At 41.7% G+C, this 22,693-nt stretch overlaps 1 long non-coding RNA gene across 1 annotated transcript; it reads left to right on the plus strand.

Annotated features, from left to right (window-relative positions):
* The first annotated feature begins 217 nt into the window (after positions 1-217).
* LOC148149631 (uncharacterized) lies at positions 218-21,807 on the plus strand. The gene is made up of 3 exons (XR_015757693.1): positions 218-314; positions 16,307-16,496; positions 19,763-21,807. It is a non-coding gene; the product is annotated as an uncharacterized LOC148149631 (long non-coding RNA).
* The last annotated feature ends 886 nt before the right edge of the window (positions 21,808-22,693 follow it).

Genomic DNA, 22,693 nt, shown 5'->3' on the forward strand with positions numbered 1-22,693 from the left:
GCCCCGGCCACAGTCGCCGTGTTTCCTTCCTCCTTGGTCTACGGCGGGGTGTCGAAGGCAGCGAGGAAGACGGAAGTCAGGCGGCGCCGAGGACGGGGATTCCCCGCCGGGAACTTCCGAACTCTCCGCCTCGAGCGCAGCGCCGGGCCGCAGCCAATGAGCGGAGCGGGTACAAATCAATAACGGCCGAGGGAGCGGCGCGAGCGGCGGCGCGGAGTGCAGGGGCTTCGGTTTGATTGGTGAGTGTGGCTCAGGGAGCGGTTACTCGGAGCCCGGGCCTCAGGGTGGCCGTCACCGCACTTCCAGGATTGATGGTGTGTATGTGTCTGTCTGTCCCCGGGGCGGAGGCGGGGGAAAGGTATCTCAGGGAGGCCACTGCCTTCAAATGTCACTGTCCTGAAGTCTCAGGTGATCACCCCTGGGGCCTACTGACGACCTTCCGTCCACAGCAGCCCTTCTATGTCAATTCCCGCTTCAGAGGAGAGGTCTTTTGGTGATCAGCTCCCCACCCAGCCTCCAGCTCATTGGCTCTCATTTGTTTGCCTGAAACTTAAGCTAATCAAACAGTTGCGTTTGCCAGTCAGAGTTAATCTTGCGTTTGTCGTTTTTGTTTCTTTGATTTTAAAGGGAAATATTCACAGAAAACTTTAGTGTGTGGACATCTTACAATCAGATGTTTTGCAGGCTCTTCCTTGAAGGTGAGAAAGGTTGCAATTTAGGGGGTATTGTCAGCGAAGCTTTAGGAATGACTTAAGTGCATTTTGCAACTCGTGTGCAGCCAAGGTAGGCATGGAATCCGACGGTTTTAGGTGATGGATAGGGTGTGAATGAAGTGAGCTACTTTGATATGGAGGGTGTTGGGCTTCTTGTGGTCTTGTTGGAGCTATGCTCAACCAAGGATTTAAAGTCATGATTTGGAGATGCCGGTGTTGGACTGGGGTGTACAAAGTTAAAAATCACACAACACCAGGTTATAGTCCAACAGGTTTAATTGGAAGCACCCTACCTTTCAGAGCGTCACTCCATCAGGTGATACATTCAAGGATTTAAAGGGCATTCTTTTTATTTAAGAGAGTGAATCATATAAACCCTACAGTGCAGAAAGAGAGCTTTTGGCCTATCTAGTCTGCACTAAAACTCCAAAGAATATTCCACCCAGTACCATCCTATTCCTGTAACCTTGTATTTATCAGGACTAATCCATCTAGCCTGCACATCTTTTGGTCTTTGGGAGGAAATCCGATCACCTGGTAGAAACTCATGCAGTTACAGGGAGAAAGTACAAACTCCGCGCACACAATTGCCCAAGGCTGGAATCAAACCTTGATCCCTGGTGCTGTGAAGCAGCAGTGCTAATCACTGTGCTAACAAGCTGCCCTATAAAGAAGAGAGAACAATTAGGTGTAGTGTGGTACTGTCATCAAAATTTTTTTTCAAAAATGAAAAGCTGGAAATGTCAGGCAACACAGTTACTCAAATTGATCACCTGATATATTAACATTGTTTCTCTGCTGAGATGCTTATATTTGAAGTTTCTTGCTTGGAATGTGTACTTCGTCAGCAATCAACAGCTGAAGTGTCTCCTAGGTTACATATGTTTTGTGTCCAAGGAAAGTTGTATTGGTTTTGAATTGATGTCATGTTTTGAGATTCTGGTGGTAATGCCACAGCAGAGTGTAGCATTTATAATACAGCCTCTCCAAACATTTTTAATGTGTGAAATTTGGCTGTACAGTAAACCCTGCTAATGTTGAAAATCTGTTTTGGTTCTTGGGTGATTTTCATTGTGCCACATTGATGTCGAGAACTCTTATCTGTAGCCAGAGGGATACAGAGCTTTTAGTACAATTTCAGGGTACTAGATCACTATTAGGAGGAACATAAGGAAAAAGAAGCAAGAATAAGTCCTTCAGTCCCTTGAGCCTGCTCTGACATTCCAGATCATAGCAGATCATCTGCCTCAATACTATTTCTTTTCCCTCCCACATTGTCCCCATATCCCTTGCCTCTAGAAACATAATGATGACTGTCTTGAATATACTTTGTCCTTTATCATTTCCTGACCTGTTTTGTGGGATCTTATTGACAGCTTTCTGAAAATTCAGATACATCACATCCACTGGTTTTCCCCTTTATCCATTTTGCCAGTTGCATCCTCAAAAAAACAGGTTGGTCAAGTGTAATTTTTCTTTAATGAATCTTTGACATTGCCCAATCAGATCATTACTTTCTAAATATCCAGTTCTCACAGTCTCTTTGTAATAGAATAGAATATCAATACTAGAATCTATTTGTCCTACTTTTGATGTTCAGTAAACAGGATGGCAGTTCTGCACTTTCTCCTTCCTGCCTATCTTAAACAATTACGTCTGCAGGCACCATTCCTAGAATCTATAAAGTTTTGTAAACTAATCACAAGTGAGCGCACAATGTTTACAGCCACGTCTCATCAGGCCCAAGGATTTTATCAAGTTTCAGTCCTATTAATTTGTCCAGTACCACTTTTTTAACTTGCACATTTTTTTCAGTTCCTCATTTTCCCTAGTCCATTGAATCTTTATTTCTGGTATGTTTCTTGTATTTTTTGTCATGAAAACTGGCACCAAATAATCGTTTGGCTTCTCTGCCATTTCCCTATTTCTCCATTATAAATTCTTGTTTAATGGATCCACTTTTTGTTTTACTAATCTTTTCCATTTACATTGCTCAAGGAGATCTTACTGTTTAACTTTTCCTTGCTAGTTTACATTCACATTGTTTTCCCCTTTTATCAGATAATCCTCCTTTGTTATGTTCTAAAATACCCCTAATGATAGGCTCATTACCTTTTACTGTACCCAGTTTTATAAACTACCTGCTTTGATCAACTGAAGTCTTCAACTTCCTTTGTAGCCAAGGTCTGCTAACTCCATTTTGTTTTTTTTTCCCTGCCTTAATGTGATGTATCTTTTTTTTTGAAAACCATGCATTCGTTTTTGTTTTAGCATTCTAGCTATCAAACATTTTTTTTGGGTGGCAGCCAGTGACTCAGTAGGTACTGCAGGGAGATAGTGAGGTCTGCAGATGTTGGAGATCAGAGTTGAGTGTGTGTTGCTGGAAAAGCACAGCACTCCTGATGAAGGGCTCTGACCCGAAACGTTGAACGTTCCTGCTCCTCGGATGCTGCCTGACCTGCTGTGCTTTTCCAGCAACACATTCTCAAGGACAGCAGGGATCAGTGCTTATACCCTAGCTAGTCGCAATATACACATGAACTATCTAAGTGAAGGAATTTAAATGTAATATTTCCATATCTGCAAATGGCACAAATTTGGATAAGAGGATGAACTGTGAGAAGAGTGCAGTGCGATTTGGAAAAGTTGAATGAGTAGGCAAATGTATGACAGATGAACTATAATATAGATAACAGTGAAGTTATGCAGTTTGAATAAAACCAGGATGGGAAATTATTATCTGACTGCTGATAGATTAGCTGAGGAAAGAGGTGGTGCAGTGAGACCTGGATGTCCTTGTACACTACTTGCTGAAAGTAAGTATGCAAATATGCAGGGTGTAGAAGGCCTTGAAAGTATGTTGGCCTTCAAAGTGAAAGGATTTGAGTACAGAAGAGATGTTTTGCTATAGTTGTATTGGGAGGAGAAAGTGAGGACTGCAGATGCTGGAGATCAGAGCTGAAAATGTGTTGCTGGGAAATCGCAGCAGGTCAGGCAGCATCCAAGGAACAGGAGAATCGATGTTTCAGGCATAAGCCCGAAGAAGGGCTTATATTTTCAGTATAGTTGTATTGGGCCTTGGTGATACCACACCTGGAGTGGTTGTGTACAGTTTTGGTCTCATTATCTGAGAAAGGTTGTTTTGGCTATAGAGCGAGTGCCACAAACGTTTATCGAACTGATTCCAGGGATAGCAGAGCTGTTGTAAGAAGGGAGACTGGTTCAGTTAGGACTATATTCACTGTAGTTTAAAAGAATGAGGGGGGGAATCTCATCAAAACCTTCTAGAATTCTAACAGAATTTGAAAGTGAACATAAAAGGTATGGTTAGTAAGTTTGCAGATGATACCAAAATTTGGAGGTGTAGTGGACGGCGAAAAAGGATATCTCACAGTACAATGGGATTTTGATCAGATGGCCGATTGGGCTGAGGAATGGGAGGTGGAATTTAATTTGGGTAAATGTGAAGTGCTACATTTTGGAAAGTCAAATCAGGGCAGGACTTGTACACTTAATAGTAAGGTCTTGAGGAGTGTTAATGAACAAAGAGACCTTGGAATGCAGGTTCATAGTTCCATGAAAGTGGAGTCGCAGATAGACAGGATAGCGAAGAAGGCATTTGGTATGTTGATTTTATTAGTGCATTTGAGTATAGGACTTGGGAGATCATGATGTGGCTGTTCAGGACATTGGTTAGGCCACTTTTGGAATACTGTGTTCAATTCTGTTCTTCCTGCTATAAGAAAAGTGTTGTGAAACTTGAAAGGGTTCAGAAAAGATTTACAAGGATGTTGCTGGGGTTGGAGGGTTTGAGTTACAGGGAGAGGCTGGGACTATTTTCTCTGGGACGTAGGCTGAGGGGTGACCTTATAGAGATTTATAAAATCATGAGGGGCGTGGATAGGGTGGATAGTCAAGATCTTTTCCTCAGGGTAAGGGAGTCTAAAACTAGAGAGTATAGGTTTAAGGGGAAAGATTTTAAAAAGGACCTGAGGGGCAACTTTTTCATGGAGATGGTGGTGCGTGTATGGATTGAACTGCCAGAGGAAGAGGTTGAGGTTGGTACAATTAGAACATTTAAAAGGCATCTGGATGGGTATATGAATAGGGAGGGTTTAGAGGGATATGAGCCAAGTGCTGGTAAATGGGACTAGATTAATTTAGGATATTTGATTGGCATGGATGAGTTGGACCGAAGGGTCTGTTTCCATGTTGGTCTAAGACTAGACCAGGTGAATGCAGGATGTTCGTGATAACCAAGGAGTCTCGAACCAGGGGTCGCAATTTAAGGAATACAGGGTAAGCCATTCAGTACTAAGTCATAGTTTAAGGATATGGAGTACCCGTTCAGTACTGAGATGAGGAGAAAGTTCTTCACTCAGAAAGTGGTGAGCCTGCGGAATTCTCTCCCACAGAAACCAGTTGAGGCCAAAACATTCAATGTTTTTAAGCAGAAGTTAGTTATAGTTCTTAGGGCTAAAGGAATCAATAAGGAAAGAAAGTGGGGACTTAGATGAATGATAGTCATGATCGTATTGAATGGCAAAGCAGGCTTGTCAGTTTTGACCTTCCAGCATGTTGTTCGCATGGGAATTGTTAATTATCTATCGAGTCACAAGCCTCTAAATAAATTTCGAACTGAGTGTAATCTCCTTTCTATGTGCTGGAGAGCTGTGAATGTGAAAAAGATCGATTAGAGCAAAAACAGGAAATGTAGGAATGGGTTCTCCATGTGCATTCTGTTCTGATGCCTCGTGATTTTGAATACACCCATCAGGTGCCTTTGCCATATTCTCCAACAGAAATAGTTCTAAGTGTCCAGCCTATGTTCGTAACAGACGTTCCGAACTTTTGAAACTATTTTCTCATAGATTTTTTTCTGCGTGCTCTCCAATTATTTCATATCCTTCCTAAACGTTGAAGCCAGTGTCTTTATACAAGTTCAAAAAAAACTGAGAACTGCATTGTACTCTCTGCCCTTATTAATAAAGCCGAGAATAGTATCAGTTTTATTAATTGCTCTCTCAACCTGTCCTGCCATCTTTCATGTGATATGCATATAAACTGAGGTGTCTCTGCTGCTGTGCCCATTTTATGTTTGTATCTTCTATTTTCAACTCTCCCTTTTTTTTTCTTCTCATGTTTCACCACATGAAACCGCCATCTGCCATCAATCAATCTGTCCCACTAACTTTTGAGGTTTTATGCAAGCCCCCTTACAACTTGCAATGCTTTCAGGTTTTATACTGTTACAAATGTTTAAATCATGCCATGGACACAACAATCTTATTGGTATTGTACTGTAGGTCCCCCAGTAGTCAGCAGGAAATTCAGAAACAAATTTGGAAGGAGATTTCACTTATCTACATTAAAAAACCTAGGAAATATAGGTTATGGATCAGTAAACATTGTAAAAGAAAAGGCCAGGATAATATTTTGAGAAAAATTTCAAAAATGTTTGCCTTTCAATTCTGAAGAGTCTATAGAAGGGATTGTAATGAGGTGGAGGACAAAAACATATTTGTATTCAGAGAAAGGTTGTTAATACAACTTACTTAAAAGAAAAACAGGCAATTGTGGCAAGTATAAGATTACCTCTGTGAGGTAATGGAGACATAAACTAAGTAAGAGTCATAGAGCACAGCAAACAGGCCTTTTGGTCCAAGTTTCCTGAACTAAACTAGTCTCATTTTTCTGCATTTGGCCCATATCCCTCTCAACCCTTCCTATTCATGTACCCATCCACCTGCCTTTTAAATGTTGTCATTGTACATGCCTCTACTACTTCCTCTGGCAGCTCATCCCATATACGCACTAACCTCTGTGTGAAAACGTTGCCCCTCTGGTCCCATTTGAATCTTTTCCCCCTTGCCTTAAACTTATGCCCTCCTGCCCTTGAGCAAAAACTTTGGCTATTCACTTTATCTATGTCTTTTATGATTTTATAAACCTCTAATAAGGTCACCCCTCAGCCTCTGATACTCCAGGGGATGAAAGTCTCAGTCTATTTAGCTTCTCCTTATAACTCAAACCTCCCTGTCTCAGAAACATCCTTGTAAATCCTTTTTGCACCCATTCTAGATAAACAACATCCTTCCTGTAACAGGGCAACTAGAATTGTATGTAGTACTCCAAATGTGGCCTTACTCATGTTTTGAATAGCTGTAACATGACATTGTAAGTCATAGAGATGTACAGCATGAAAACAGACCCTTTGGTCCAACCCATCCATGCTGACCAGATATCCCAACCCAATCTAGACCTGCCAGCACCCAGCCCATATCCCTCCAAACCATTCCTATGAATATACCCATCCAAATGCCTCTTATATGTTGCAATTGTGCCAGCCTCCACCACTTCCTCTGGCAGCTCATTCCATACACGTACCACCCTCTGTGAGGAAAAGCTGCCCCTTAGGTCTCTCTTATATCTTTCCCCTCTCACCCTAAACCTATGCCCTCTAGTTTTGGACTCCCTGACCACAGGGAAAAGACTTTGCTTATTTACCCTATCCATGCCCCTCATAATTTTGTAAACCTCTATAAGGTCACCCCTCAGCTTCCGCTCCAGGGAAAATAGCCCCAGCCTGTTCAGCCTCTCCCTATAGCTCAAATCCTCCAACCCTGGTAACATCCTTGTAAATCATTTCTGAACCCTTTCAAGTTTCACAACATCCTTCCGATAGGAACGAGATCAGAATTGCATGCAGTACTCCAACAGTGGCCTAACCAATGTCCTGTACAGCTGCAACGTGACCTCCCAACTCCTGTACTCAATACTTTAACCAGTAAAGGAAAACACACCAAACGCCTTCTTCAGTATCCTATCTACTTGCGATTCCACTTTCAAGGAGCTATGAACCTGCACTCCAAGGTCTCTTTGTTCAGCAACACTCCCTCGGACCTTACTATTAAGTGTATAAGTCCTGCTAAGATTTGCTTTCCCAAAATGCAGCATCTCACATGAATAAAACTCCATCTGCCACTTCTCAGTCCATTGGCCCATCTGGTCAAGATCCTGTTGTAATCTGAGGTAACCCTCTTCACTGTCTACTACATCTCCAATTTTGGTGTCATCTGCAAACTTACTAACTGTACCCCTTATGCTCGCATCCAAATTATTTATGTAAATGACAAAAAGTAGAGGGCCCAGCACCGATCCTTGTGACACTCCACTGGTCACAGGCCTCCAGTCTGAAAAACAACCCTCCACCACCACCCTCTGTCTTTTACCTTTGAGCCAGTGGAGTGTATCCAAATGGCTAGTTTTCCCTGTATTCCATGAGATCTAACCCTGCAAATCAGTCTCTCACGGGGAACCTTGTCGAATGCCTTATTGAAGTCCATAAAGATCACATCTACTGCTCTGCCCTCATCAATCCTCTTTGTTACGTCTTCAAAAAACTCAATCAAGTTTGTGAGATATGATTTCCTACACACAAAGCCATGTTGACTACCTCTAATCAGTCCTTACCTTTCCAAATACATGTACATCCTGTCCCTCCAGATTCCCTCCAACAACTTGCCCACCACCGAGGTCAGGCTCACTGATCTATATTTCCCTGGCTTGTCCTTACCACCCTTCTTAAACTGTGCCACCAAGTTAGACACCAGTCTTCCGGCACCTCACCTGTGACTATCAATGATAAAATATATCTCAGCAAGAGACCAGCAATCACTTCTATAGCTTCCCACAGAGTTCTCGGGTACACTTGATCAGGTCCTGGGGATTTATCCACCTTTACCTGTTTCGAGACATCCAGCACTTCCTCCTCTGTAATCTGGACATTCTGCAAGATGTCACCATCTATTTCCCTACAGTCTATATCTTCCATATCCTTTTCCACAGTAAATACTGATGCAAAATACTCATCTAGTATCTTCCCCATTTTCTGTGGCTCCACCAGCTGCTGATCTTTGATGGGTCCAATTCTATCCCTAGTTACCCTTTTGTCCTTAATATCTTTGTAAAAACCCTTTGGATCTCCTTAATTCTATTTGCCAAAGCTATCTCATGTCCCCTTTTTGCCCTCCTGAGTTCCCTCTTAGGTATATTCCTACTGCCTTTATACTCTTCTAAGGATTTACTTGATCTATCTTGTCTATACCTGACATATGCTTCCTTCTTTTTCTTAACCAAACCCTCAATTTCTTTCGTCATCCAGCATTCCCTATCCCTACCAGCCTTTCCTTTCACCCTGACTGGAATATACTTTCTCTGGATTCTCGTTATCTCATTTCTGAAAGCTTCCCATTTTCTAGCCGTCCCTTTACCTGCGAACATCTGCCCCCAATCAGCTTTTGCAAGTTCTTGCCTAATACCGTCTTGAGTCCCTCCGCGACTCCCTTGTCAGATCCACACCCCCCACCGACCCAACCACCACTCCCGGCACCTTCCCTTGCAACCGCAGGAGGTGCAACACTTGCGCCCACACCTCCCCCCTCACTTCTCTCCAAGGCCCCAAGGGAAACTTCCATATCCGCCACAGATTCACCTGCACCTCCACCCACATCATCTACTGCATCCGCTGCAGCCGGTGTGGCCTCCTCTATATTGGGGAGACAGGCCGCCTACTTGCGGAGCGATTCAGAGAGCACCTCTGGGCCACCCGGACGAACCAACCCAACCAACCTGTGGCACAGCATTTCAACTCCCCCTCCCACTCCACCGAGGATATGCAGGTCATTGGACTCATCCACCGCCAAACCACAACAACCCGACGGTCGGAGGAGGAGCGTCTTATCTTCCGACTGGGAACCCTCCAACCGCAGGGGATGAACTTGGATTTCACCAGTTTCTTCATCCCCCCCTCCCCCCACCTTGTCTCAGCCGGATCCTTCCAGCCCGGCACCGCCTTCCTGACCTGCAGTTGTCTTCTTGACCTCTCCGCCTCCACCCTACTCCGACCTATCACCCTCACCTTGACCTCTTTCCACCTATCACATTTCCAACTCCCCTCCTCCAAGTCCCTCCTCCCTACCTTTTATCTTCTCCTGCTGAACACTCTCTGCTCATTCCTGAAGAAGGGCCTGTGCCCGAAACGTCGAATCTCCTGTTCCCTGGATGCTGCCTGACCTGCTGTGCTGTTCCAGCAATAAAGTTTCAACTTTGATCTCCAGCATCTGCAGACCTCACTTTCTCCTAATTTAGAACTTCCAACTTTCAGATCTGGTCTATCCTTTTCCATCACTATTTTAAATTTAATAGAATTATGGTCGCTGGCCCCAAAGTGCTCCCCCACTGACACCTCAGTCACCTGTCCTGCCTTATTTCCCAAGAGTAGGTCAAGTTTAGCACCTTTTCTAATAGGTACATCCACATACTGAATCAGAAAATTGTCTTGTACGCACTTAACAAATTCCTCTCCATCTAAACCTTTAACACTATGGCAGTCCCAGTCTATGTTTGGAAAGTAAATCCCCGATCATAACCACCCTATTATTCTTACAGATAGCTGAGATCTCCTTACAAGTTTGTTTCTCAATTTCCCTCTGACTGTTAGGGGGTCTATAATACAATCCCAAACAGGTGAATCATCCCTTTCTTATTTCTCAGTTCCACCCAAATAACTTCCCTGGATGTATTTCTGGGAATATCTTCCCTCAGCACAGCTGTAATGCTATCCCTTATCAAAAATGCTTCTCCCCCTCCTCATTTGCCTCCCTTTTTATCCTTCCTGTATCCTGGAACATTAAGCTGCCAGTCCTGTCCATCCCTGAGCCATGTTTCTGTAATTGCTATGATATTCCAGTCCCATGTTCCTAACCATGCCTTGAGTTCATCTGCCTTCCCTGTTAGGACCCTTGCATTGAAATAAATGCAGTTTAATTTATTAGTCCTACCTTGTCCCTGCCTGCCCTGACTGTTTGACTCACTTCTGTTCTCAACTGTACCAGTCTCAGATTGATCTCTTTCCTCACTATCTCCCTGGGTTCTCTCCCCCCCCCCCCCCTCCCCCCCCCCTCCACTTTACTAGTTTAAATTCTCCTGAGCAGCTCTAGCAAGTCTCCCTGCCATTAAATTAGTCCCTTCCAATTTAGGTGCAATCCGTCCTTCTTGTACAGGTCACTTCTACCCCAAAAGAGATTCCAATGATCCAAAAATGTGAATCCTTTTCCCACACACCAGCTCCTAAGCCATGCATTCATCTGCTCTATCTTCCTATTCCTGCCCCCACTCGCTCATAGTACTGGGAGTAATCCAGATATTACCATTCTTGAGGACCTCCTTTTTAAATTTCTGCCTAACTCTCTAATCTCCCTTCAGAATCTCAACCTTTTCCCTTCCTATATCGTTGGTTTCAATGTGCACAATGACCTCTTGCTGGCTCCTCTCTCCCATGAGAACATTCTGCACCCTCTCTGAGACATCCTTGATCCTGGCACCAGGGAAGCAACACACCATTCTGCTTTTTCGCTGCTGGCCACAGAAACGTCTGTCTGTACCTCGGACTACAGAATCCCCTAACACAATTGATCTCTTGGAAGCCGACGTACCCCTCATTGCATTCGAGCCAGTCTCAATACCAGAAACTTGGCTGTTTGTATTACATTCCCCTGAGAATCCATCACCCCCTACATTTTCCAAAAGAGCATACCTGTTTGAAATGGGTATATCCACAAAAGACTCCTGCACTCCGTGCCTACCTCTCTTACCTTTCCTGGAGGTAACCCATCTATGTGACTGATTCTGAGACTTTTCCCCCTTCCTATAACTGCCATCCATCACATACTGTTGCTGTTGCAAATTCCTCATTGCTTCTAACTGTATCTCCAACCGATCCATTCGATCTGATTAATATTCGCATCCAACAACATTTATGGCAGATATAATCCACAATAACCCTTAAACTCTCTTTAAACTCCCACATCTGTCAAGAAGTACATATCACTGTACTGAAGGCCATTTTTGCTCCTTCACAATCTACAGACCCAGAAAATAACACCGTCTTATTCCCCTACAAAACACTGCCCCAGGTTAAATTAATAGTTATGGCTTATATTTTAATTTTAATCAAGAGACGTATCTCCAAAAACACACAACTAGAAAAAACCCACTCTACTCAATACTGCAGCCTTTCTGTTGAACACACTTAACACAATGATTAACTTATCTGATTCTATGCTGAGAACTTCGCCCAAACAGGTTCCTCTAGCAGTAACTCTCTCTCTCTCTCTCTCTCTCTGTGTTGTTTTGACTTTTCCTGAACTATGCTGTGACTGATGAAGGCACGTGTGCCAATGCCTCCTTGACCACCCTGTCTACCTGTGATGCCACTTTCAAGGAACTATCTACCTGAACCCCTCGGTCTCTCTGTTCAACAAACCTCTCCAGGATCCTACCATTTACCGTATAAGTCCTGCCGTGAGTTACCAAAATGCAACACCTCATATTTATCTGAATTAAACTCCTTTTCTTCAGGCCACTGACCCATTTGATCTAAGATATTCTGAGATAACCTTCTTCACTGTCTACAATATCCCCAATTTTGATGTCAGTCTGCAAACTTAGTAGCCACGCCTCCTATGTTTTCATCCTAATTGTTTATATAAGTGATTCTTGTGGCACACTGCTGGTCACCGGCTCCAGTCTGAAAAACAACTCTCTACCACCACCCACTGTCAAACCAATTTTGTATCCAGTTGGCTGGCTTTCCCAGAATCCCATGTGATCTAACCTTTCTAACCAGTCTATGATCACCTTTTCAAAAATTTCAATCAGATTTTTGAGATACAATTTTCCATGCACAAACCCATGCTGACTATCCTTAATCAGTTCTTACCTTCTCAAATTCTGTCTCTCAGAATCCCCTCCAAAAACTTACCCACCACGAACTGGTCTGTAGTTCCATGGCTTTTCTTTGCAGCCTTTCTTAAATAATGGTGCTACATTGAAAACTAAAATGGCAAAATGTCAAAAGGAAGAAAAACTGAAATTGTAAAACATTGAAGGAAAGCTTTGAACTCCTGGGGTTATGAAGTATGTCATAGGTAGTCCAGTTCTGAAAGGAATGACCAACACTAAGGATGTACAGAATTCAGAAGTAACAACAATTTGCCTCTCTTACCAACCAACTGTCCAATTCTATGTTCACGTTTTGTTTGATTAAGGTAATTGGTTTAATGTCCCTCATGAAACTGTTAAAGCCAGAGTAGGCAGGGGTGCCCTGCAAAAAGATGTAATACTCTCATGAAGCCAGGGTTGGGCTTCGTCAAAACTATACAGGATGTGAAAGGTCTGTTCGAATCCCTGATGAAACAGCCAATTATGATACAACATGGTTTAGAACTAGCAATAGTTTTTGTTTACAGTATTTGGTATTTGAGGTCCTGGGTATTTAGCAAATACAGCCACAATATTCCATGTTTTTCAGCAAACTAAACTTTTCAGCAGTGAGAAAAATAAAACAATCTGTTAGATATGTATATAAAATGTATACTTTAACATCCATAATTATTATTATACTCTCACTCTCTCTTTGAACACCCCACAAATCACATCAAATAGCTGATGCAATGAAGACAGATCCCACATAGTTCTCATCAAACCAATCTGATAATAGTGACACTGGGTCACCAAATCTCATAAATTTTGACTTCTCTTTCAATGAACTAACCTTGCAAAATCTCTTGCAACTGCTCTGTCATGGACTGCTTCATTGACAGCTTATGTTTTGGCAGTTTAATCTCATCCCCTAAGACTGCATTTCACTGGAGGTACTTCAGTACCTAGTTGACTGTGTAATTTGGAAAGCCTACTTGAAAGAATTGTCTTAATTGTCTCCTGAACTCATTTGTATTCTTCTCCATGAGAAGATTCAACTTGAACTATGTCATCCGGTAGACTCACTGATTGTTGCCAATTACACCTGGAAAAGTTGTAATATATACTTTAATTCAAATTAGATTTCTATGACAGAGAACATTTTTGTCTTGTCAAAATAATGTCAGAAATTAATAAATGAACAATGTACCTAAATTGTTCTAACTTTTCTATGTTGACAGTAAAGTGGAAGTGACGCTTTTGCAAACATATTTACACCTCTGATCATGTCAAGATGGAGGTAGAAGAATTTTTAATAAACAGGAACCAATTTCATATTTCCTGCCTCCTTTCCCATTACGTGGGAGTTTTGAGGGCAGTAGACAATGAGGATAGTAGTGTTGAACACACTTCAACACTATTATCCCCTCGAGACTGATTATGAAACTTAGTGATCTTGGTCAAAGTCCCACTCTCTGCAACTGGATCCTCAGTTTCCTGACCCACAGGCCACAATCAGTGAAGATTGGGGACAATATTTCATCCTCACTAACACTCAACACTGGGGCCCCCCAAGGCTGTATACTCAGTACCCTACTGTACTCGCTGTATACCCATTACTGTGTTGCCAAATACCAGACTAATGTCATTTACAAGTTCACTGATGACACCATCATAGTCAGTTGAATCTCAGATGGCGATGAAACAGACTACAGGCAGGGGTGGAAAACCTGGAAAAATGGTGCACTGAGAACAGCCTAGCTGTCAATGCTGGCAAAACCAAGAAACTCATTGTTGACTTTCGGCGGGATGTTACTCATGCCCCCCCGCCCCCCCCCACCCCACCCCACCACGCATTAACAGCACAGAGATGAAATGAGTGGATAGTGTCAAGCTCCTGGGAATGGTCATCCACAACAAGCTTTCTTGGACTCTTCATGTTGGATGCACTGGTTACAAAGGCTCAACAATGTCTCTTCTTCCTCGGGCAGCTGAGGAAATTTGGCATGAAGGTGAACACTCTCGGCAAATTTTTATAGGTGCGCTATTGAGAGCATACTGTCTGGATTTATCACTACCTGGTGTGGCAACTAAACCATTCAAGATTGGAGACGGTTAGAGAGTGGTGAACTCGGCCTGGACAATCTCAAAGGCCAACCCCCCAGCTATAGAATCCATCGACCAGGCCCGCTGTGAAGGAAAAGCTGCCAGCATTCTCACAGATCCATCCCACCCTGGCAATGTTTTTCTACAACCTTTACCATCGAGGAGAACATATATATGCCTGAACACACGCACCAGCCATTTCAAAATAGTTTCTACCCTACTGTTGATAGAATACTGAATGGACTCTCAAAATCTGAACATTCGCCTGTACCTGTGTTTTTGTTTTTGCCACTGTTTACCTGTTATTTACTTATCTATGGTACTTAACTCTGTGATCTGCCTGTATTGCTCGCAACAGCTCACAATAAGCTTTTCACTGTGCCTCAGTACACGTGACAATAAATTCAATTCCATTCAATTCAATTCAAATAGATTAGAGTGTGTTGTACAACTAGTTTTTCTACAGCTGAAATCCCATTATGAATGCTTGCCTGAATGCCAAATCTAACTGTTCAGCAGGGATTGTTGACCCAGCTGTTAATGGAACTTCCACCTTTTTGGTTTGATAGTTTTATAAACAGACAATAAGATTAAAGTTTGTGAATGTTTGTTTGTTTATTTTGATAATTACTTGAGTATCTCAAAGACTTCCCAATGTTATCATAGGGTTTAAGAGTTCAGTCTTCACTGAAAATGGGTGAGGGGGTCATGGGGTAGGTTGCTTGAGAGAAGGCTGATGAGCAGCCATGTGCAGAATTGGGCTGGTGCCCCAGTGAACTGATGTGAATTTTCCAAGCTTCCTGCCTTGGTAATCACTGCTTCCAGAGGCAATGGCTCCAACTCAAGCCTGCTCATTTATCATAAAAAATAGCACAGGTGGGAACTGCCAAACTGGGTATGGATTGTGATGTTGGGAAATTACCCAACTCCTGACGCTTGCCTAAAAGGTGAAAAGCTAGGCCCACAAACCCATATACGCAGCCTCAAGGTAACAGAGAAACCCAGTGAACATGGTCAACAAATTATGAACAAAAATCAGTCTAAAATAATTTCAAAGTCATAAGATCTGGGAATGCAAATAGGAACAACCATACCATTGTTAATGTACTGCATCAGATTAGTGTTTATGCATATATATTAGTTTGTACGTAATTATTATCTGTATTTTAAAGGCATGCACATTTTTTTTCAATAAAAGTTATTACTTATGGTATTTTTCAATCATTGAAAGAAATTGTGCTGCCACCAATATGATTCCTTCTTTTCTCATTTGCCTCCAACTGTGACCATTTGGCTAACTTAAAATGCCTTTGATAGTATCTTCAGATTGCTGTCTCTGTGCATCATCTCCTGATATAACGTCAACTGTTCAAGTCTAAACTTTTATTGGGAGTTTTATTTAATTTAGACACACTCCATAAAACACGTCACACTGATTATTATCTCCCTGTATTTAAACAATTAATTGATACACAATTAACCAAGTTAATGTATCCGTCACCTGTTCCCTAATTCCAATAGGTCTTGAGGTTTTACTTCAGCTAATTTTTCCCTTCCCAGTTGTTCAACTTGTTTGGCCCATTTCTACTGAATCTGTCCCTTTCTACTACAAGCTACTTCCTTTAAACTCCCCAGTCCTTTGTTTTGGTGCTGGTGTCTCTTTTCACCCTGAACTGAGATAAAGGCCTCTTATCCACTCCAACATTTTCTTTATTCTTTTACAGGATGTGCTGTTACTGGTTAGGCCAGCATTTGTTGTTTATTCATCATTTCCCTTGAGAAAGCAGTGGTGAACCACCTTCTTGAACCACTGAAGATCATGTGATAGATACACCCATAATGCTGCTAGGAAGAGAGTTCTGGGATTTTTGAGCCAATGGCAGTAAAGGAATGGCAAAATACTGAGTCAGAATGGTATGTATGTTTGTTTGTAACTCAGTAACACTCCATTTCTGCCTAATTTGTTGTTGACACTCCAATAAATCTAATGTTAAAAGAGCTATTTATTCCAGTGCTTTCCTGGCTGGTCTCCAGTATTGCATTCTCGAAAGAATTGAACTCATTCAAAATTCTGACCTATCCCAACTGTCTGAAGTCCCATTCATCTTTCATCCTGTGATAATGGGTTCTTCAATCATGTGCGTTCCAGTGTTACGATAAAACTATTGTATGGTTCTGTGAAGAACATCCGGTGTGTCCACCACATGACTGATAAACTGTAAATTAATGTAACTTGTGTGTTAGCCCTTTTAATATGTCATGATTTCAGTTAAAACAGACTAGCAACCAAGTTTTTGTTTAAACAGCATAAATGTTAGTTTGTTGGAAGTTTTGACTGAAAGTTCCTTCAGAATAAAGAGAAAGTTCTTAAAACGAAGTTATAGACACAAAAATTATAAAAATACCAATTGTTGTACAGTAGAAAATGGCTTTTTAAAAGCAGTTCAAGTCTAAACTTTTATTGGGAGTTTTATTTAATTTAGACACACTCCATAAAACACGTCACACTGATTATTATCTCCCTGTATTTAAACAATTAATTGATACACAATTAACCAAGTTAATGTATCCGTCACCTGTTCCCTAATTCCAATAGGTCTTGAGCATTCCTTATGATCATCTCAGATAATAACAGACTTTCTTTTTCTTTTCAAATAAATGAATGTATAATAAAAGAAACAAACATAGTACATTATGGGGTGTAGGTTTGCTGCTGAGCTGTAGTTTTGATATCCAGACGTTTCATTACCTGGCTAGGTAACATCATCAGTGGCGACCTCCAAGTGAAGCGAAGCTGTTGTCTCCTGCTTTGTATTTATATGTTTGGCCTGAATGGGGTTCCAGGGGTTTGTGGTGATGTCATTTCCTGTTCGTTTTCTGAGGGGTTGATAGATTGGTAACTCGATTTGTGTGTTTGTTTATGGCGTTGTGGTTGGAGTGCCAGGCCTCTAGGAATTCTCTGGCATGTCTTTGCTTAGCCTGTCCCAGGATAGATGTGTTGTCCCAGTTGAAATGGTTTTTTACATCTGTGTGTAGGGCTACGAGGGAGAGAGGGTTGTGTCTTTTTGTGGCTAGCTGGTGTTCGTGTATCTTGGTGGCTAACTGTCTTCATGTTTGTCCTACGTAGTGTTTGTGGCAGTCCTTGCATGGAATTTTGTAGATGACGTTGGTTTTGTCCATGGGTTGTACTGGGTCTTTTAAGTTTATTAGTTTTCGTTTGACAGTGTTGGTGGGTTTGTGTGCTACTAGGATTCCGAGGGGTCTTAGTAGTCTGGCTGTCATTTCTGAAACTACTTTGATGTATGGTAAGGTGGTTAGGGTCTCTGGCTGTGTTTAGTCTGCTTGTCGTGGTTTGTTCTTGAGGAATCTGCACACTGTATTTTTTGAGTATCCGTTCTTCTTGAATACGTTGTATAGATGGTTCTCCTCTGTTTTCCGAAGTTCGTCTGTGCTGCAGTGTGTGGTGGCTTGTTGGAATAGTGTTCTGATACAGCTTCGTTTGTGTGTATTGGAATGGTTGCTGGTGTAGTTATCCCACAGATAAAAATGATAAATGCTCCTATGAGGAGAAATCACAAGACAGAGATTTGCATAGTAAGAATTACTAAAGATCAGTTGTTTCATGTTCGTGGCTTTGACCAGTGATGGAAATTTCAAAATGCATGCTCCATTTTTAATTTTTCCAATGTTGTTTGCCGAAATATTTGCCACATAGGGATTTTTCATAGTTGTACTTAACTTTATTACTCAGAATTGGTATCTGGCCTTATTGGGTGCCAGGCCAATTCAAATGTCCACTGCATCTTCTTGTTTAATTGTATCTTGATGAATAGCATTGGCTCGATCATCTTTCATATAAAGATTGCTGATCCAAAGTGACACTTGATCCATTCTCCCTGATTTCCAACCTAACGTATGTAAAAGCCCCAAAATTCTGAATACTAATTTTAAATCTGCTTTAAATCTGACCATGCATATAAATTCACTCTCACTCGCCACCCCACCCCCCCAAAAAAGTGTATCATAAAGAAGCGTAAAACTGCACCTCATGGCTCCACTGAAACAAAACAAGGCCTGCTTTAAATTTAAATATAATAACCTTAATAAAACAGACCTTACTGAGAAGTAGCAAACTGTAGAGGCATCACTTAAGCAAAATACACTGCATTTAGTGCATCATTTGAAGGATGACGAAACACATCCTTCTTCAGCTGATCGCTGCAGAAATGCGGCTTTTATATCAATTGATCTGCATTTCCAAGATTTTCTCATGAAGCCAAAATAAAGTTCACTGTTGTTGCCTTTGGTAATTCTACCCTTCCATCCTGGCCCCCGGTTTTTCTTCAAAATCTTGTGATTCGAGCCTTGTTTTCGCAATTGCCAATAGGAGACATTTTTTCCATGTGTATCCAGCTTTGTGATAGGGCTGGTTGTCCCCTATATGGTACCCCTCCAAATTCAGTTCTTGCTTTTTTTAAAAAACTTATCTTCTAGTTTGTTCATTGCCACTAAGACTTCCTGATCACATGGCTTCTGCTCATGGTGGTATTACTGTTTTGTACTATATTTCTTGTCATTGTCAAATTGTGCCCTCTACCTTGCCTTCTATCCATGTTTTAGCTATTGCTGTTTGACCTCCCCTTCCTAAGGCTTTCTTTTAATGGTTCATGATCTCTTTTTGGGAGCATGTTTGCTCTCAGACCAAATGTTTGAACTTGTACTGCACTTCCTTGCCTTCCATCTTTTGGACTCCATGTTCCCAATCCTATGGGCATGAACTCCTGTCCCTCATCTGATATGTCCATCAAGCATTGATATTTTCCAGTGACTTTCCCTGTCTGACTTTTAATAGTTACATTCTGGTAAATATTAGACTTTGTCCTTGGGGACCAATGGCTTCATTGACCATCTGAACTGATCTGTCCACCATCAGACAAACTGTCTATTGTGGCAGTTTGATCCTCTCTTTGTTTTATTCTATATCTTTTTAAACCAGTGCCACCACCTTGTTGAAATCTTCTGCTAAGGCAGACCTTCTATAGGCCATAATTGTATTCTTTGATACTTCTAACAAATCTCACATCGATCACATCTTTTGAGCTTATTATACTACACATCCTTTACTAAAAGTTTTGCCTTTTTATATGATTGATCAGTAACTTGCCTCTATAATTTTTAAGGAGAAAGTGAGGGCTGCAGATGCTGGAGATCAGAACTGAAAATGTGTTGCTGGAAAAGCGCAGCAGGTCAGGCAGCATCCAAGGAACAGGAGAATCGACGTTTCAGGCATAAGCCCTTCTTCAGGAATGAGGAAAAACACAATTGTCTTTTTCTAAATTTCGATCACTGATGTCAAGAACACGAGTTTATCATCCATTACAGGACTCCAAAAGTGTCCCAAATCTATAAATTACATATTTTCCATTTAGAATAGATTTGTCACAGCCATAGGGTCACACAGCATGGAGACAGACCCTTTGGTCCAACTCATCCAAGCTGACCAGACATCCTCACCTGACCCAGTCCTGTATTGCCAGTACTTGACCCATATCTCTCAACACCCTTCCTATTCATGGACCCATCCAGCTGCCTTTTAAATGTTGTAATTGTACCTGCCTCCACCACTCCCTCTGGCAGCTCATTCCATACATGCACCACTCTTTTCATGAAAAACTTAACCCTCAGATCTTTTTTAAATCTTTCCCTTCTTACCTTCAACCTGTGCCATCTAATTTTGGATTCAACCAAAGTAGGGGAAAAGACCTTGGCTTTTCACCCTATCCATGTCCCTTTATGATTTTATAAAATTTTATAATGTCACCCCTCAGACTCCGGGGAGAAAAAAGCCCCACCCTATTCAGCCTGTCCCTTTAACCCAAACTCCCCCAGTCTCGGTAACATCTTCGTAAATCTTTTCTGCATCCTCTTAAGTTTTAACAACATCCTTCTTATAGAAGGGTGACCAGAATTGATACAGTACTCTAAATGTAGCCTCAACAATGTACTGTACAGCACAACATGACATTCCAACTCCTGTACTCAGTGCATCAACTGGTGAAAGCCAGCGCGCCAAATGCCGCCTTCATCTCCCTGTCTACCTGCGACTCCACAGAACTATACACCTGCACCTCTAGTCCCTTTGTTCAGCAACACACCCCAGGGCCCTAGCATTACGTGTATAAGCCCTGCTCTGGTTTGCTTTACCAAAATGCAATACCTCAAATTTATCTAAATTAAACTCCACCTGCCACTCCTCAGCCTGTTGGCCCATTTGATCAAGGTCCTGTTGTTTTCTGAGATTTTCTTCACTGTCCACTAAATGTTTCCATATCAAACTTCATTTGTACTTTCTTCATTGATTTACCTAATAATGATTGCATTTCACTGAACACTACATAAGCAAAATACTGCAGATGCTGGAACTATGAAACCAAGACTGAGAATGCTGGAGGGCCTCAATAGGTATGGCAACATCATCTATATAGAGAGAGAGAAAAACAGAGTTGAAGTTTTGAGTCCAATATGACCACTTCAAAACTGAAAACCATTCCAAACTGAAGATTCTGAAGGAGAGTCATACTGGATTCAAAACTTTAACTCTTTTTTTTTTTCCCTCTGCCCAACCCAGTGGGTTTCTCCAGCATTCTGTGCTAATGAAATGATTGATTCTGGCAAGACCACTCTTTTCAAAGATTTCAGTGTTATTCCAAAACCTGAAACTAACGGAACTCTCAAATTCCTTAACTTTTTCTGATCCTTAGTACATCGAGTCTCAATCGCATTTTAGCTTGCTCTGTAGTTGTACATCCACTGCGTATTACTGCAACTGCACAGTGGAAAGATACTGCCACCAATGCAGTTGCCATTGGGCTGAAGCTTCTGAGGACTAAAGCAAATTCTCTCTCTCTGATCTGCATCTCCATCTTCTTCCTCTGAAGGACTGTCCATAGCATAATGGTACTTTGAATCATACCTGTAACATCAATTGACTACACACCAAGCATTTCTGCAGTTCATTATCTGATTGTAAATACCAAATTTTCTTCTTTTCTCAAAATTATGACCTGCACTTTTGCCCTCATTTTGAGATATAGTCCTAATTTTGTAATGCCACAATGAGCAAAACTAACGTCATTTACAAAATACCATGCAAGGACTGCGCCAAACAGGCAGAATACTAGCCACCAAGATACATGAACACCAACTCGCCACAAAATGACATGACCCTCTCTCACTAGTATCCTCATATACGGATGAGGAAAGACACCACTTCGACTGGGACAACACATCCATCCTAGGACAAGCCAAAGACACGCATGAGAATTCCTAGAAGCATGGCATTCCAACCTGAACTCTATCAACAAACACATCGAGTTAGACCCCATCTACCACCCCCTGAGAAAAGGAACAGGAAGTGACTTCACCACAGGAAATGACATCACCAACCCAAAGAAACCCAAACATATAAATAGAAAGAAGGAATTTTCAGCATTGCTTTGCCTGAGGCCCACTGAAGATGTTACTTAGTAAGGTAACAAAGCATCTGGAAATGAACCTTCCAGCTCAGCGAGCAAACCTACAACCAAAACCTCAATCTGAGCTACAAATCTCCACAAAACTTGCAACTACTACGTGGATGGTCTTGTCAATTTGTTAACATTTTGTCATACTACCAATTTCCTCTTTTGTGTTATGAATCACTTTGCTGGAAAGGATGCTTTCTGAGGAATATCTTCAGTGCTTCCAGTATGTGTTGTCACAGTATATGTGTATCTGCAAATTTAGCTCCTGTCCAATTGAAAGTCTGTCCATTATTAATACCTTAGCACAGTATAACTTAAATGCCAACACCGATCAGGGAATTTCCAAATGAATTTTTTTAAAGTCTGGCATGCAACCTACTGATTACTATCACATATCCTTCCATAATGTTATTGTCAGTCTTTATAAATTTACCTGTAGTTCGGTAGCTCTCTGTCTCAGCAGATGAGTTAAGGTGGCCAGTGCCGGATTATCTTTCACAAGAAATAAGCCATGCTCCATATTAAGCATTGGCATTTTGGAGATAGCTGGTCACTTTCCTCTGGTTCTAAATCTATTTTTTTGGTCAG

This window comes from Chiloscyllium plagiosum, unplaced genomic scaffold (assembly GCF_037043375.1).
Source record: "Chiloscyllium plagiosum isolate Xiang-an unplaced genomic scaffold, Cpla_swu_hap1 HiC_scaffold_7, whole genome shotgun sequence".
NCBI classification, from domain to species: Eukaryota; Metazoa; Chordata; class Chondrichthyes; order Orectolobiformes; family Hemiscylliidae; genus Chiloscyllium; species Chiloscyllium plagiosum.